This window comes from Eurosta solidaginis, chromosome 2 (genome assembly GCF_040869045.1).
Source record: "Eurosta solidaginis isolate ZX-2024a chromosome 2, ASM4086904v1, whole genome shotgun sequence".
Lineage (NCBI taxonomy): Eukaryota > Metazoa > Arthropoda > Insecta > Diptera > Tephritidae > Eurosta > Eurosta solidaginis.
In genome coordinates this window covers 128,922,285-128,938,111 of record NC_090320.1, presented here as the reverse complement: position 1 = coordinate 128,938,111, position 15,827 = coordinate 128,922,285, and positions in this window count along the sequence as shown.

Sequence of the window (15,827 nt, the reverse complement as noted above, 5' to 3'; positions counted from 1 at the left end):
GGTATACCCGCGGTAGGTATGCCTGTCGTAAGAGGCGACTAAAATACCAGATTCAAGGGGCTGTGTAGCGCAACCCTTCAGGTTGCCAGCGAAATATACAGCTTCTCCAAACCCAATTGTCAACCTCACCTATCCGCGGCGAATCCTGTTTCACTAACAGACGAGGCTCTGGCGACCCCAAGCTCCTCATGGAACTTGGGGATGGGGAGGAAGGGATGGCCTGAAGGTTTAATGTGGCCATATAAATCGTTCCCGAGATGGTCGGGCTAGCACCTTAATGGTGCTGTGTTACCGGAGGGTACCGGATCTGTATCCGGCAAAGGACCATCACATCGATGACACTCCCCAAAGCCTTCGGGGAGCAACCTTACCGCTACAACAACAACAACAACAGTTTCCTGACTAAAAACAGTTTTAGGATAAAGAAGCAGAATATAACTCTAGTTTGGTTCAAATTCGCATCCGACAACTTTTGGTACATTTTTGGATGATTTGGTACATTTTTTCCCTTCGTTTGGTACAAAATGAAAAAATCCATTTATCATCCCTGATGTAATCTAGTAAAAACCGAAATCAAATTTAACAGCGAACACACGCATGAACATGGTAGAGTGCATTGGAAAGCACGCATGCATGCGGGGAAGCAAGCAAACAATTGTACGATACCAGGGACACAGATTTATATGTATATTAGGGCTCCCGAAAATTGGGGTAAAGCTGAATGCCGGGATAACGGATTGTCCTACATGATTGAAAATATGCATATATACATACACACAAACCATAGGCATGACAATGGAAAAGTGAAATGTATGTTAGCATGTAAGTGTATGTATATATTAATACAGCGATGGGCAAAACGGCTCGTATGGGGCGAAGAACACAGGAAGAGAATAATATACAAACATACATAAGATTTATAAAGAGAGAGTATTTGGCCTTATCCATATGTGGAAAATAGATATGCCACCGCTCTTATTATGTTCAAATTATTAAGCATTTTAGGATAAACTAGCCTTTACCGGCGGCTTCGCTCGCACTAAAGGCCACAAATATGCAATGTCGCTTTTGTGATTCACAACTCGAACTGAATTTTCAGTTGTAATTTTAAAAGATCCTTTATGATTCAAATAATAAACAAAGCAAGTTTAAAATTAGAAAAATGGTCGCCGTAAATTAAGCACACATGCAACACATGCTCCAACAATTTTTGCAGTGTGGATTTAACGATATATGTATGTGAGCTGAAGAAATTTGAAAATTCCTCCATAATTTGAAATTTATAAATGAAAGCAGTTATGTTTATAATAAAACTGGTAAAATTAGTCGTTGTTTATGCGATTGGTACCTTTTTTTATTTGTAAACTGATACATTTCTTTCTAGGCTCATGGCAACATTGCCAACAAGTCTGAAAAGGGTTTCGTTTTTCCACGATTGTATACGAAACGTGCATTAGTACGTTTTTCTACTACTACTTCCTCTAATGCTACTACTTTAAAAATACTTTTTTAAATACTTGTATGTATATATTGTAACATGAATCAGTTTGCATATAATTAAATGTATGTGAAGGCGAAATGAATGTCAATAATGCGCTGCTTAACATAAAGTCGGCTTCAGTCTATGGTTATTCCGTTTTTCGTATTGCTTGCCAAAAAATGTATGTTTTTGTTTTCGTACTATTGGAGCACAGTTTGCGAATTGGTTTTCGAGGTTGAGACAGAATATTTTCATTTCAGTTTTTTAGTGTTTCCGCAATCTTCTTGCGACGAATATCGTGTGAGGCGAAGCGTACGATATTTCCAATGTATTTTTTTACTCCCCCAACACCCCAAAACACACAAAAGTCTCACCTAGCACTCGCTGGCACTGAAACTGATTTAGGAGCCGAAAATAGGCCCATCCCTGTATTAATAAGATACAACGAAAATAGCGTTAGACTATTATTGGAGTTTATCACTTTAATTTTTATAATTGTTTGCCTGCGCGCATCTTTACTTAATTTTGTAACGGAAGAATTGTTAATAATGAATTGTTTTTAGGAAATAACCGTCCGCCGACGTGCGAAAATCGTATATAAGGGCGACAAATTAGCATGTAAGATCAGATATGGTGCCCGAGCAGGCTTAAGAAAGATCAAGGAAATCATCAAGGCTTTGCATAAAGGATATTCAAAGGAACGTAACAAGGACATGCGGAAATCAAGTCAAAACAACGAAGGCTAATCACAGAAACCAAGAAGGAAAGCATACACAAATAAGGCACTGGTAAAGGTGTCGTGGGTGTATTACCTCACCCGAGAAGAGCTGGTAAGTTACAATTCGGAGTTCGGGCTGGAGGATACAGGAGCGGTAGACGAAATAAGGAAGCGACTAGCGGCGTTCATACAAACGGAAAAGGACAACGAGAAATGGCAGTAGCGGCTCACAGACCTAGCTCTGTGACACGCACGGATGACATCTACGCTAAACATACCACAGGCAAGTAGTCGGTCAACATGTCCAAGTGCTACGAAAATTGATAACGAAAATACACGCGGGGCATCCAACGAACGCGAGGTCCCATAACTACCACTATATACTATGCAACAGCCAGGCACATACGCAACAACTATGGAACGAGTAAGAAAATGGGGTTTAAAACACGACGGGGGCAAGGACCCTCTAAGGTTCATCGAACGCGTGGAGGAACTAGCAGAAAGATACGAAATCTACGTCAACTCGATACCAAGAGCATTACCGGAGCTACTCAAAGACAATTCATTGATTTGGTACCGAAATAACAAACGGAGCTGGAAAGAGTGGGACACGATCAATAAGGATTTCCTAAAATTTTTCCACAGCTCAAGATATTTCCAACAGTTGGATGACGAGATACGGGCACGTATGCAACGACCAGGAGAGAAGTTCAAGGATTATGTGCTAGCACTACAGGGACTGATGGGCCATGCCGCCTACACCGAAGATCAAAAGCTGAATCGCATATACCGGAACTCCCGCAGAGAAATCCAGCTGTATGTTAAAAGAGGCGAGATAAGCAGCCTGCAAGAATTGGTAAGTTTGGTAGAAGATTATGAAAACGTTACCCCTGACAGAGATCCGATGCGAACAACGGCAAGACCATTTGTTACCACGGCGTCCAGAAGGACGTTATCAATACATGCAGACGGAGGTACAACCATCCCATAAGTCGGACCCGACACCAAGAAATTTCGATACAAGTGCGGCGTGCATACGATGCGGAGGAGGCGGCCATGTCGCATACGGTTGCCGTAGTGCATTGAATTCTGCTGGACATGCGGAAAGGTAGGCAGACTGTAGACGCACGCAGGAAAATAGCCAGAGACCTCATTGGCACCGAGGAGTGGGGTCTACCCAAACGCAAGCTCGGGACAACTAAACACGTTACGACAGACAAAGGGCCGGATCTTTACAAACATCACGTTAAATGGCGAGGAGCCAGTGGCTGCAATCCACACAGGGGCGACGCAAAGTTTCATTAGTGGAACAATGGCAAGAAGGCTGGAGACAGGTGTATTCAAAACCATAGAAACGTAAGTAATACTGGGAGATGGCAGACCTAAGATGGTCGTAGAAGCGGTAGATGCAGAAGTAAGAATGGGTAACGAAATGCGGCGAAATGAAATGCTAATCCTACCAGGACTTTCGACGAAGTGGTGATTGGAACCGATTACCTGGCAAATGTGAACATGCAGTTGAGATGCGGAGAACAAACACTAACATTGAAAACAGACGATCAGGAGGAGGAAGTGGTCACATGTACAACAATGGTCGAAAGTAGTAATGGAAGTAGTCACGAAGATAACAGCACAAAAGTTGCGAATACAGACGAGTCGGTGAGTAAATTTCTCAGCAAAGAATTACAGATGTTCGAGCAGATGTCAGGGGTATCCATATCGCATATATCGCATAAAACAAAGGTATTACCCGAAGAATCCAAAGATGCAAGAAATTATAATTAAGGAAATCGATGAACTGATCAAGTAAGTTTGTATCGAACCGTCTAGAAGTCCGCACAGCGCACTCATAGTTTTGGCAATAAAGGAAAATGGTAAGTGGAGACTATGCGTGGATTACCGCTAACTAAACGCAAGGTCAGTACCAGACGCATACCCGTTACCCCGTATCCAACACATCCTGGACGGGTTGAGAAATGCTCGGTTTATCAGCAACCTCGACTTAAAGAATGGATATTGGCAAATCCCCACAAGAAAACAGCAAACAATACACCGCATTCACTGTACCTGGACGTGGATTATATCAATGGAAGGTAATGCCGTTCGGCCTACACTCCTTCCAGCACTACACTCGGCCCCAGCAACCTTCCAGAGAGCACTCGATCACGTTATCGCATATCTAGACGATATCATCATTACGAGCAAAACCTTAACCCGCCGTTATTCGCGCGGGGTGAAGAATACTAATAAGAAAAAGAAACGCTTTTGTTCAGTGATCGAATATAATTGATTATTGTATTCTCAAAATGCTTTCTTTTATACAAAATATTTCAAAATTACTAATACGTATTTATACTAAACTTACAACCTAGAAGTACATAGACTCATAATGCATAAATGACAGTCCGCATATTATAAAGACACATGTATGTACATATGTATATAGTTCGACAGTCAATATGACCAATGGACAAATATGTCGATCAGCGTGACTGATCGATAAGTGTGTTGGTCAATGTGACGGATTTACAAATGTAAACAAATATGTGTCATATGTGGCGGCATGCACATATAATGTTGAACCCCTGCTGAGTTCACGTAAATTATTTGGGTCAGTGTAACTTAACTACTTGTGTGGTCTGTATGTATGTATATATTGTACCATTAATTCATTTGCAGTGAACACTACACCACCAGCCTTTGAAGAATGACCGTATATAATTTGGCGCCTAATTATTTACGGTCTTTCAAGTGGCATTAATATAGGTGTCCCGTGCTGTTTCATCTTACGTTTAATGACCCTTTGCATGAGTTTACAAAATTTTAATTGTCTTTTGTATTCAATTGTAATTTATGACATAGTGGTAACTTGATGGTAAAAGTAATGAGTTTGTTTGTTTACGAAGTTTCCTATTTTATTTGTTTACATTTGCTTTACATGTGTGTCTATCATGCTAATTTTCGTTTTTCATTCTTTGTATTTGGACATATCATTTTTTTCTTGTGTACATATTGAGTTGGTATTTGTTTCTTGTTTTTTGTTTGCTTTTTTTTTCATTAGCTTTACATGTGTGCTTAGCGACAATTGTGAGTAAAGTGGAATGTGTATAGTGAGATTGTTTTTGTTTCTTTTGTTAAGTTATTTTGGTTACTACTAAAGTTATATATTGGTTTAAGCCTATTCTTATAAATTATCATTTCCTCATCTTTACTTTTCCTATCGCTATTTCCTATTCTATTTGGTATTAATGTGAAGTTGTTATTTCTGTCAATACTTTTAACTCTATAATATCCTTTATATTTATTACCTAACTTATTCCCTCTCTAGAAGGCGAGATTTTCTTAGATGAACCCGGGGAGTTTAATATTTATATTTATTTCTTTAATATGGTATTTCTAACTAATAGAGATAAATGAGCTGGATTTCCTTACTTTAACTATTTTTATTAAGCAAAGCTTTTCATTGTTGTTCCATTTTATTTGAGTTCTACTAAACTAAGATCATAAAAAATACGAAATCTGAAATTAATTATACAGAAAATTTAGGGGCTGTAATTGGTGGAAGAGCGAAATAGTTTATAGTGTAAAGAAGGTTAATAATGAATGAGAGACGAACGCCGATGAGTAGCGTTAAAAGGCGATTGATTTTATTTTAGAAATGTCTTTCCTTTTATACAAAATTATCTATCTTACACATGCGTAATTACACTAACACTAACACTAATACACTACATTCTTAACATTTACATACTGAATCAGCATATTATTTCGACCTAATTTTCTAAATTGTAACTGTAGATATATTTTGGCAGGCGCATTGACGAATTGTCATTGGCACGCGGTCACGCTATTAACGAATTGATCAATGCGCCAGTAGATATGTAACCGGATACAGGTCTTGCTGTCGGCATTAGTATGTGTTGTTGAACTCCCGCTGCGATGGGGTAAACGTAATGTATTTAGATCGATATTGTAATGTGAATTCAATATATGTGCTCTGCATAGAAATTGCATTGGCGCAGTAGAGCATGCTGCATAATACTACAAACGTATTGACATAAGGCGGCACCATGCGTAATACTACACCATCCACCTTAAAAAGAAAAAGGCATATATGACTTTTTCAGAGTCTTAATGACCCACTTGAGTTTTGCTTGAATTAGAAAAAGATTTTAATTGCTTTTGAGTTATACTATAATTTATTGCATAGCGGTTACTTGATAATATGCTGACTTTGTTATTTAAATTTTTCTTTTTTTTTGTATGTTTATAATTATGAGTAATGTTTCGCATCAAGTGTTATCTATTGAAATTCGTTTTCCACAGCTGACTTTTTAGCGTGTCGACTCACTTAAAAATCCGCTGGTGTTTACAAAGTTATTATTTAATATTTATGAAGTAACGGTAACTTGATGCCAGAATGAATTTGCAGGTTAATGTAAGGTTTTTTGTGTTTATTTGTTTTCATTTTTTCGTGTGTGCATATTGACCTTGTTTTTTTGTTTTCTTATTTTTTTTTTATATTTGTCGGGTGCTGACTTTTGAATGACGAGTAAAGTGGAATGCTTTTGTTGAAATTGTTTTGTGTTTGTTTTTTTTTTTTGTTAAATTATGCGAGTTATTAGAATATTTTTTATATTGGGTTAAGCCTATTCTTAACCGCTTATTCTTATGGACTATTATTTCTTTATTTGAAGATAGGTCAAAGTAAGAATATTTCCTATAACTATTTTCTAATCTATTTGGGGTTAAAGTAAAAGTATTTTTCCTAATATGTAAAATATGTAAAATTATGACCTTTTGAATTGTGAGGTTTTCTTAAATGAGACCCGGGCTAATAAATTTATAATTATTTCTTTAATGTGATATTTCTAATAACTAAAAATGAATGATTCTCATATTAACTATTTTTATTAAACAACGATTTTCATTGTTTATTGAGTTCTACTAAACTAAGAACATATAAAGTACGAAATTTGTCTTTAATTATGCGGAAAATTTAGGTGTTGTGATTGATGGAAGAGCAAAGTAGTTATGTATTGGTAGTAGTCCAATTAATGGGAAAAAGAATGATTCAGTGGGTGCAAAAAATGTTTCATATCTTTATACTTTTTGGTTTTTTCGTATTTTCCAGCAATGTATTTTTGATCTTTTACGTCATGCGATTTCTGCGGCGGCCACCAAGACAGAATCGTCATGATTTTTATGAAGAGTTATTTTTATTTTTACCGGGATTGTCACATGTACAACCTCTTGGGTTAGTGCAATTATTTGATATGATTATTATTTTAAATTTGCCTACTGCAGTAAATATTTCATTCTTAATCACCAAGTTGTCCCTCAGGACAACTGTTTTTTTATTCTTTACAAATCCTAGATTGTAGGCACTGATAAGTAATTGTCCTAAGTCAATTTTATCATTAACAATCAGGTTGCTTGTTTTTCATACGCTACCATTTTTCTATGAAAAGAGCGCGACATGTCTCATTGTTGCAAATTTATATAGCGCTTCACATATTTTTATATGTTCTCTTTGTGACTTTTTCTTCATTTTTTGTTTTGTTGTTCGAGCTAATAGGTTTTTTAGATTTTTTTTCCTTCTTAGTTTCTGCATATTTCCACTGTCCTAGAGTTTCCTATTGCTTCATGACCATCTTTGTCAGGAGCATTCACAGGAATTATGCAAATTTTGATTTGCTATTAAACTTTGGCAGGGTTAATGAGTCTGGCTTTACTGTTGATTGCGACATTTTAATAGTTATTATTTGAAGGTGTATTTTTAATTGTCTATTGCTCTTCCGCAGTTTGGGTAAAAAGAATTTAGATACGGTGTTGTACGGTTTTCAACTGCCTATATTTGTGCTTCGTATGATTTTTGAGGATCATAGCCATTGTGATGATACATAGCATTAATGCGCAAATTACGACTGCTAACCAAACATCTGGAATGTTTGGCAAATTTTTTATATCTACCTCGGCTGGTGGTTCGTATTTAACCATTTTATTCTCTGGTACTTCAGAATTTTCTTTCACTAATTCGTATCCGGCTATCGCTACCAGGATGCCGTGCGCAATATTTGTCCACCACGACATTTTGATATTCTCTATAATTATTTTCCTGATTCTGTGACTAAATTAAATTTTTAATAAAATTTTTGATTTTATTCTTTATCCTATGCATTCCATTTTACTGGTTTATTTAGTTAACATTATAAAAGTATAAGAAAAATTTTGTTCTTAACGGAAAAATTTGTTTAATTTAAAAATTGTTAGCATTTTAATATATTTATTTTCTTTTTCAACTTAAAAAATATTTTAAAAATGAATTTTTATGCCATTTTCAATGATAGCGTTGATGTCCTTTTTTTCTTACAAAAAAATCCTTTAAATTTTAAAATAATTTTTTTTTTCAATAAGACATTTTAATTTTCTTTGTAATTCCTTTATTCTTTTTCAACATTTTTCTTTAAATTTTAGTAAAACGTAATTGACTAAAAATTCCAAACTTCCTTTCGATTAAACTAGTCCTACTTAAAAAAAAATCCTAAGCAAAAACAAAGTTTTTGCTCATGGTTTAGCGTCCATAAGGCCGCTCAATTTAACCTAAAACTTTAAGGTATACTTATAAGGATTAAGTCTAGTGTGCTGTCAGTCTTTCTCAATTGTTGTGTTCTCCCGTCAGTATTCCACTTCCTTATGCGTTTATTGAAATAGTTGCTAGTCCACCGCTGCCACTCAGGATGTTTTACGTCTGTTGTCGGTATTTATCCAGGTTAACATTCCCTTGTGTTTTTAAATATCGCCAAACGATCAAATAATGCCTCGTGTGTTTAATTATCGCCATGAAATATTTAATTATCGCCAAATGATCAAATAATGCCTTGTGACAACATGGCAACATTTTCCTTTTTTTTTCTGTATTTAATCCTCGTCCTTGCTAGTAATCCTTATAGGATTTTTGTTGTAAAGAAGGTTAATAATCCTTTTTAGGATTATTTATGTATTTTAATAACTTTTAAGGCTGGCAGGAACTTTTCCAGTTAGATCGTTTTTAGCAGTTGTGCTGATTTGATCTGAACTGGCAGGATCTTTTCCTCCAGCAAGATCTTTAGCAGTTTTGCTAATTTCTGATCAAGCTGGCAGGATCGCCATGTACGAACGCCGATGAGTAGCGTTAAATAGCGATTGAGTTTATTTTAGAAATGTCTTTCCTTTTATACAAAATTATCTATCTTACACATACGTAATAACACTAACACTAATACACTACATTCTTAACATTTACATACTGAGTCAGCATATCATTTCGACCTAATTTTGGAAATTGTAACTGTAGATATATTTTGGCAGGCGCATGGACGAATTGTTATTGACACGCGGTTACGCTATTAACGAATTGGTCAATGCGCCGGTAGAAATGTAACCGGATACAATTCTTGCTGTCGGCATTAGTAAGTTATGTTGAACTCCCGCTGCGATGGGGTAAACGTAGTGTATTTAGGTCGATATTGTAATGTGAATGCAATATGTGTGGTCTGCATAGAAAGTGCATTGGCGTAGTAGAGCATGCTGCATAATACTACAAACGTATTGACATAAGGCGGCACCATGCATAATACTACAATAGTAGTGGGAGTAGTTCAACTAATGGGTAAAAAGGGCGGTACAGTGGATGCAAATTTTTATTTTTATTTATGTTTTTCATATCAGCAATATCTTTATCTGATCTTTTGTGTCATGCGAATTCTGCGGCGGCCACCAAAACAGAATCTTCATTCACAAAACTCCACGCCAACGCGAACGGACGTTTAACTCAAAAATTCCCTTGAAGACGGTTACCGATGTGTAACCGAAATATATCGGAATAAAAAATAAAAACTGGTGTTTTTATTACTAAATATATTTACCTCGAGCCGGTACACATAAAACCAATCTTCATGATATTTATTAAGAATTATTTTAATTTTATCGCGGTTCGTCACCTGCATAACTTCTAAAGTTAACGCAGTTATTTGATCTTTGAGAACTTGGGTACCTATCTTATTTTTAAATTTGCCTACTGCAGAATTCATTATTATTCTTCACCAATTTGCCGCTCAGCACAACTGTGTTTTTTCTTAATTTTCAAGTCCTGGATTGCCGGCATTTTTCAGCCTGGTCGAATATTGTCCTAAGTCAATAACTTCCTCAACAATCAGGTTGCTTGATTTTAATTTTTTGATATCATTTTTCTATTCTAAAATCAAAACGACCGCGACTAGTCTTCTTGTTGCGCTTCATATATATATGTCCTCTTTGTGACTTTTTCTTCGTTTTTGTTGTTATTGCTGGTAAACATTTTCTTTTCACTTGTGGTATCTTTTGATGTGTTGCATGCTTCCACTGACATTCAGCTATGTACTCTTTGAGGTCTAATTTTTATGAAGGGTATATAACTATTTAGAAGAATATTAGGTATTTATATTTTTATTTAAAAAAAAATTTTCCATCGTGGCTGGGGTCTAAATTACCACTATTTGTGAATATCGATATTGGTATTGCTTCATGATTATCTTTGGGTTGTGTAAAGATATCATGAGCATCCAAAAGAAAATTATGTAAATTCTTGATTTGCTATCGTACTTAGCCAGTGTTGGTAAAGCTGTCTTAAGAAACTTCGCTTTTATATGAAACATTTTGGGGTTTACTGTTTGCAATGGTTTGCTGCTCTTCCTCAAAATCGGATTGAATTGCAAATAATGAGGTACTAAAGGTAATTTTAGATACGGTCTTGGACGCTTTTCAATTGTCTGTATTTATATTTCAATAATCAATAGCATGAATATGCGAGGTAAAACAACTAACCACATCTGGAATATTTTGGGTAATTTTCGTTTCTTCTTCAATAGGTGGAGTTTTCTCTTCCTACCTCGTATCCTGCTATACCTATCATAATGCCTTGAGCGATTTTAGTCTACCAAGATATTTTGAAAATTCCTGTAATTATTTTCCTGTTTCCGTGGAAAGAAAAGATATAGTCCTTTTAATGAAATGTCTTTGATTTCATTCTTTATTTTAATTTAGACATTAAACATTCTATTTTACTCATTTTTTTTTATTATTTAAATAACTTAAAGAAACTTATTTCAAAAAAAAATTTAATTATCATTTACAATTTTCTTTCGATTTGTCTTAAAAAATTATAATTTATTTTCTTTATTTGGTAGATTTTACAAGATATTTTAAACTTGTATTTCTAACATTTTATTTAAACATTTTTAGTTTTTGTTTTGTATATTTATTTACTAATTTTTTCCAATTAAACTACTATAATTTAATTTAATCTCTATTAGGGAAGACCACTCTGATCATTCTCATGATTTCTTCTTCCCTAGTTGTAGAATTTTTCACATCTATTGTGGGCTCTCTATTCATACCTATCTTTTTCCAAAAAGGCTTTAACCATTGTAATTCTTTTTAATCTACGTTTTCTAACTTCAACGTTGCCTTGTCATCCCACTTGATGGGGTTTTTCCAATATTTATTAGGCATTCCAATTTACTCAATAATAGAAATAATTTTCCAATTATTCAAGAGTCCCTAATTTTAACAAATTTAATTAGTTTACTTAAATATTTCAATTTTCTTTATATATATATATATTTTTTTTTTAAGAAATTTTTTTAAATTTTTCTCATAATCCAACACAAGCACTAAGCAGAAACAAAAACGAAAGCAAGCGCCGGTACGAACTCACGAATTGGACGAGTTGATCAAGCAGCGAACCACAAGGAAAGAAAAAACAATGAATTAGAATATAATTCAAGGATTGTTTATTTGCATAAAAATAAGAGATAAATTACATATATAGAAGGATATATATGTGAATTTATGCAAATATATATAATAATTAAATAAAGTAGAAATTAAAATAATGAAAGGAAGAAAAAATACCTTGTAACGTTGATGACGACTGCAAGCGCAGCGGTTGGTGGATAGCCAAAGACTGTCTTCTCAAGTCGTACATCAATTTGTTCTCACTGCTTTCGCAAATTCCCACCGGTGCATTTCCCTGCACGAGTAGTTTTGCAACATATGGCTGCATCGAGGAATGTCCAGTGATTCCCAACTATTGCAAGCCTTTTGGCTTCAACATTGCCGCCAGCCTTGCAATACTGAGGAATTGCAAATGACTTGGAGATAAATGTTGGTAATCTATGTATGTACAAGATTCGTTCTAAATGTGGTAATTCTCAATTTACAATATAATGCTTAACTCTATAAATTCAAACATGCGTGTAAAGGAAATAAATTGTTGAGTAGGGGGTATGTGTGTCTTAAAGGGCACATGGGCCAGAAAGGACCCAACCGAATATTGAATTCTGGGCAGTAGGATACCCAGAATACGCTATGATCTCGGTACGCATGATTTTACTGTGTACATCGCCGCCGAAGATTACGGCTACCGCGGACGAGGTATGGAAGTTCGGATCGGCTAATAGTAGGTTAACGAATTTGTCTCGCGTCGTTTGGCTGAGATGGCGGACAGGGGTTTTCAACCCGACCTCCGCGACACCCTAGCAGCAAACGAGAACTGCACGTATGGGTCACTAGACGAGCTGACGTGCAACTCGCACATTTCGGTGGTTGCCACCGGTAAGGTTCGCCAGCTGAGACGCTTGACTAATGACCCACAAACTTTACTCGTCTGCGAGCACGGATCGATCAGGCCCCGGGTCAAAACCTTCTGCTGCCCCACATGTAAATATACCGCGACGGTTGGCAGTACAGTGATGGCTCCCGAGAATTGCGTCAGAAGCTGAGGCACCTCCTTTTGGAGGTATAGAGGAGCTTTGGAGTGTAAGAGCGTGTGGTGAGTGTCATGGCAGTACTGGCACGTCCCATTACTTTGGCAATTTTTGGCCCCATGTGAGTGTGCTAGACAGCCCGAACAGTAGCGATGCAATAGTACGAGTCTTAAACGACGTTCATGGTTCGCTTGCAGAAATTTCTTACAGTACCGCAGTGGATGCGCGCGGTGGCAAACTCTGCATTTGAATCGGCCGTCCGATTTTGATTGTGTTTGGATGGTTTTTTTCGGTGCAGCTGGCGCTGGGGGCGATGAGGCGCGTGCCGTGGAGGTTGTCGATTCGTTAGAACGTGCCAATTCCATGATGCTAAAGTGAGAGAAATAGAATATACATAAAAGTTAATTGGATAAGACTACTAACTTCCCGATGTGGCACGTTATCATTCCCTTTTGGGTGCGAATTTCGGCGACGCGAATTCCTTTATCGGTGCCTTGGTAGACTTTAGTAACCCGGCCCAAGCGCCATTCATTGGGTGGTATATTTTCGTGACGTACAACTACTAAATCATCAATCGCGATGTCTCTCTTGGGGAACTTCCACTTATAACGTTTGTGGAGTTCTTTCGAGTATTCCTCTTTCCATCGAAGGGCATGCTGTTGGCTCAAAGCTTTTAACTTCTGCCACCGATTAATTAGCGATGTGGGATTGACTTCAATGGATGGTTCTGCGGGCGAAAGGATGGGACCTCCCGTGAGAAAATGACCAGGTGTTAAGGCGGCAGAGTCAGATACTTCAGTGGAATTTGGCGATAGTGGTCGAGTGTTAAGGCAAGGTGCTATGCGACATAACAGAGTTTGGAACTCTTCGAATGTGAATTTCTGAGACGCAGCGACTCTTCGGAAATGGAATTTAAAACTTTTAACCCCAGCTTTCCATAGCCCACCCATGTGAGGAGCGCCCGCCAGTATAAAGTACCACGAAACCTCTTGATGACTATAGAGGTTATACAAGGATTCCTGAGATGAGATTAAAAATTGCTTAAAATCCTTTTTAATGCTGGTTGACGCGCCAACGAAGTTTGTCCCATTGTCCGAAAAGATATTTTTTGGACAACTTCTGCAGGAAGTGAACCTAGAAAACGCCCGGAGAAAGGCTTCTGTGGAGAGATCACTGGCCGCTTCCAAATGAATTGCTCTTGTAGAAAAGCAAATGAAAATGCACACATATCCTTTGGTGACTTTATACGATCGTCCGGAATACGTCTTAATGCCGAATGGCCCCGCAAAGTCGACCCCAGTGTTTTCGAACGGTCTGGAGAGACTTGTCCTTTCCTCTGGAAGAGCAGCCATGATTTGACTTTCGTCTCGTTGTCTATGCAGAACGCAAGGTTTACAATGATGAATCGTAGTCCTGATTAGATTTTTGGCTTGCGGAATCCAATACTGCTGACGAAGTAATCGTAGTGTCAGTTGATTGCCTCCGTGAAGGGAAATGCAATGTAGAAAGTAAACTAGCAATTTGGAAAACGAACAGTTGTACGGAAGTAGAATTGGATGTTTACGTTGTAGGGTGTGGTCGGGGAGTTTGTTAACCGGCCGTTGACTCGTATTACACCCTGACTGTCAAAAAATGGATTCAAGGTCAAAATTTTACTTTTCGAGTTAATAGGAATTTTGGAAGTTAGGTTGCGATGCTCTTCTGGAAAACAATTCATCTGAGCAAGAATAATTAGCCGACTACGATTTCCTCTCCCGAGATGATAAGAGATGGATACAAATGAAACCGACGCGTGTGTGTACAAGCCCGATGGTAAAATCTCACGACGTAGGAAAGCACCGGAAGTGCTCGTGGAAACGAAGAAAACCTTGTGAGAAGGTCCTCATATTTGAATACGACTGAAGTGCGTGCCTTGACTCCCCACGTCTTCGGTTTCCGCATAGTACGATGGCCGTTGCCCCGCATCCTTTATCAGCCACGGAGGGCCGTACCACCACTGCTGGTTTTCTCGCAAGTCCGCGGGGTATGCTCCTCCGCTACCAAGATCTGCAGGATTATCCTTTGAGTCCACATGATTCCAATGATCAACCTCGACTAGTTCCTGTATCTTTGCCACTCGATTAGCGACAAAGGTGGTCCACGAGCTAGGACGCTTTTTAAGCCAGGCTAGCACGATAGTTGTATCTCTCCAACAGAATATATTTTCCGGTTTAAAGGGAAGCTCGCTGAGGAGAGTTTGAAGCATTTCGGCGATGAGAAGAGCACCGCATAGCTCCAATCGAGGTAGAGAAATCGTTTTGATTGGTGCAACTTTGGTTTTTGCAAATAAAAGGTGAGAAGAAGTGATTTTTGTGGTTTCCACTCTCAAGTATATCACCCCCGCGTATGCCTTTTCCGAGGCATCGCAAAAGACATGAATTTGGAAGGGCGATTGTTCGTTGTATTCCACCCATCGTGGAATTTGTATCTCCTCGACATATCTATAGTTTTCCAAAAAGATTTTCCATTGGGAAAGAGTTTGAAGCTTTAAAGGCTGATCTTTGCTAATACTACTACTGGTGCTAGCCAACCGGCTGGATCAAAAAGCTTTGCTATGATCGAGAGCGCTTCCCGCTTGGTATAATTGTCTTTCATAGGAGGGGTATGAACTTGGAAGAAAAACTGATCCAACTTAGCATTCCATCGTATACCTAAAGCTTTTGTAGTGCTGGTTTCCTCTAATTCTAAGAAATCTTTATCTAATAAATGGTCTCTAGGAAGATCTACCAAAGTTTCCCTTGAATTTGGCGACCACTTTCTTAGAGACAAACCTGCACTACCTAGTGTTTCAATTAGCTCATTT